Raw genomic sequence first — 3,315 nt, 5'->3', positions numbered from 1 at the left:
AAAGCAAAAATAATAACAAAGGCAATTTTATTAGATTAGGGATGACCACATCAGATCACATCATGGGGAAAGTAATTGCATTATATTAGGACTCATAATGGAAAACAATTGTGTCTTAACTGCTAAACCACTGAAAACCCTGGCCCAACAAAACTGACACAAAGTCTTAACTATCATAGCTGTAATTCATTCTGAAGCCTGTTCACTTTCAGCAAGCAAGGTTGTGCCATCTGCATGTTACAGGTTGTTAATGCCTTCCTCTAGTTCTGATGCCATCATCTTCATATAGCCTTGCCTTCTGACTTATTTGCTCAGCATACAGACTGAGTAAATATAGTGCAAGGACACAGCCCTCATGCACACCTTTCCTGATTTTAAACTATGCAATATCCCCTTGTTTTGTTTAAACAACCTCTTCTTGTTCTATGAATAGGTTCCTCATGAGCACAATGAATTGTTCTGGAATAATCAATTTCTACAACATTATCCATAATTTGTTATGATCCATACAACCTAATGTCTTTGCATCATCAATAAAAGCACAAGTAAACATCTTTCTGGTAGTTTTTGCTTGCAGTCAAGACCTATCTTATGTCAGCAGTGAAATCCCTGTTTCCACATATTTTTCTGAGTCCAGCTTGAATTTCTGTCAGTTTAATAATGTCCATATTCTTCAGGGCCACCTTAATTTGGAATGAGTGAAAAAATAGATCTCTTCTTAACTGTCTTCCAAATTTTGTTAGACTAGTGAGTACTTCTAGTACTGTATCAGTGTGTCGAAACATTTCAACTATCAACTCCTAGAGCCTTGTTTTTTTGTTAATGCCTTCAGTGCAGTTTAGACATCTTCCTTCAGTACTATTAGTTTATAATCATATGCTATTTCCTCAAATCATTGAAAGTCAACCAGTTCTTTTTTGTACAGTGACTCTGTATTCCTTCCATCTTCTTTTTGTGCTCCTTGTATTATTCAATGTTTTACCCATTTTTGCTGTTGTCGTTAAGTGCTGTCGAGTCAGTTCTAACTCATAGTGACCTGGTATAGGGTTTACAAAGAGTCACTAGTGATTTGAACCATTGCCTATTCTATAACACCACAAGATTATGTTGCAAGTTAAGGCCAGAATTTTTCTTTGGTTCTTTCAGATTGAGAAATGTTGAATATGTTTTTCCCTTTTGGTTTTATGACTCCAAGTGTTAATATATTTCATTATAATACTGTACTTTGTTTTGTAGAGCTGTGCTTTGAAATTTTCTGTTCAGCTGTTTTACTTCATCATTTCTTCCATTTTTGTTACTCTATATCCAAGAGTAAGTTTAAGAGTCTCTTGTGATATAAGTTTAGATCTATTTGTTTTTAACTCTGTTTTTAATGACCTTTTTCTTCCTTCATGTATGTTCTTGATGTCTTTTCACTACTCCTTTGGTCTTTTGTTGTTAGATTTCAACGTGTCAAATTTTTTTCTTAAAATGGTCTCTAAATATATTCAAGGTCTTATTTTGTCTCTCATATACTCATTTTTCATTTTCTTCACCAAATGATGGTCTGTTCCACAGTTGGTCTCTGGCCTTCTTTTGGCTGATGATATTGAACTTTTTTATTGTCTCTTCCCACAGATGTTGTCAAATTGATTCATTTGTATTTCATTTGGTGAGGTCCATGTATATGTTGTTGTTGTTAGGTGCCATCGAGTCAGTACTGACTCATAGCGACCCTATGTACAAGACAACAAAACACTTCTCAGTCCTGGGCCAACCTCACAATTGTTGCCACACTTGAGCCCATTAATGCTGCCACTTTGCCAATCCACTTTTTTGGGGGTCTTCATCTTTTTTCTGACCCTCCACCTTAACAAACATGATATCCTTCTCCAGCAATGGGTCCCTCCATGTGTATGTATATATTAAGTGCTGTTGAGTCAGTTCTGACCCATAGTGACCCTGTATAGGGTTATTGAGGAGCAGCTGGTGCATAGTCACTGTTTATGTTGTTTTAAAAAGGTACTTGCAATGAAGAAGTCATTGTTTTTACAAAATTCTATCGGGTGATCTCCAGCTTCATTTCTACCCCATAGCCACATTTTCCAGCTATTGATCTTCTTCCTTTTCAACTTTAACATTCTAGTCACAAGTAATTATCAATTTATCTTAAGTACAAATATGATCAATTTCAACTGAAAAAATTTGATTTGTTGTTATTACTGTTAGTTACTCTCAAGTCAATTCCAACTTATTGCCGTCCTGTACAAGGAGGGTTTCTAAGCCTGTAAATATTGCAAGAATAGAAAGCCTCATCTTTCTTGCTCAGAGTTGCTGATGGGTTACCACTCCAACAGCTATTCTACAGTGCCACCAGTGCTTCCAAAATAGTTGGTTGTTAGATGACTTCAAGTCAGTTCTGACTCATAACCACATTATGCACAACAGAATGAAACACTGCACCAACCTCACAATCATTGCTATGCTTGAGCCCATTGTTGCTGCTACTATGCCAATCTGTCTCATTGGGGTATCTTCCTATACACCAGCTGCTCCTCAAAAACCCTATACAGGGTCATTTTAATTTTAAACCTCAACCAAAAATATCTCTGGAGTCATCTTAAAACCAAGCAATAGTTCGGTTTAAGTAGAAAAAGGTCTACTTTGAGCATCATTCTTTTTAAAGAACTATCTAGATGGGATCAAATTGACAATATCAACTAGATAGATTAGATTAGATAGATTAGATAGAATGTATGTTAATGAGGGGGGAACAGCTCAGAAAAGGGTAAAGTGGTTACACAAATCAAAGAATGTAATCTTTGTCATTACAATGCATATGAAGAAACTGTTAAATTGGTATATGTTTTGTTGTGTATATTACTAACAATGTTGTTGTTGTTGTTAAGTGCCGTCGAGTCGGTTCCGACCCATAGCGACCCTGTACAGGGTTTCCGAGGGTGTAAATCTTTACGGCAGTAGAAAGCCTCATCTTTCTCCCGCGGAGCGGCTGGTAGTTTCGAACCGCTGACCTTAAGGTTCGCAGCCCGATTCGTAACCACTACGCTACCATAGCAGAAATAAAATTTAGGGGAAAAAAACTGTGTAGGATTTGATTGGGGTTGCATTGAATCCATAAATTAAGTTGAGAATATTTGACATCTTAATATTTAATCTTCAATCCATCAACACATTTGTTTGTTTGCTCATTGTTTCTACCACATGTTTTTGAAGTATGATTATGTGCTTTGCCTTGCAGTTGATTTTTTATCAACTGTGCTCACATTTTAATTTAAAAGTCCACTTAACAGGCATTTTCAGTTTGTCAATGCTGAT

This window comes from Chrysochloris asiatica, unplaced genomic scaffold, assembly GCF_000296735.1.
Source record: "Chrysochloris asiatica unplaced genomic scaffold, ChrAsi1.0 scaffold00155, whole genome shotgun sequence".
NCBI lineage: Eukaryota > Metazoa > Chordata > Mammalia > Afrosoricida > Chrysochloridae > Chrysochloris > Chrysochloris asiatica.
Note: the sequence above shows the minus strand (reverse complement) of the source record.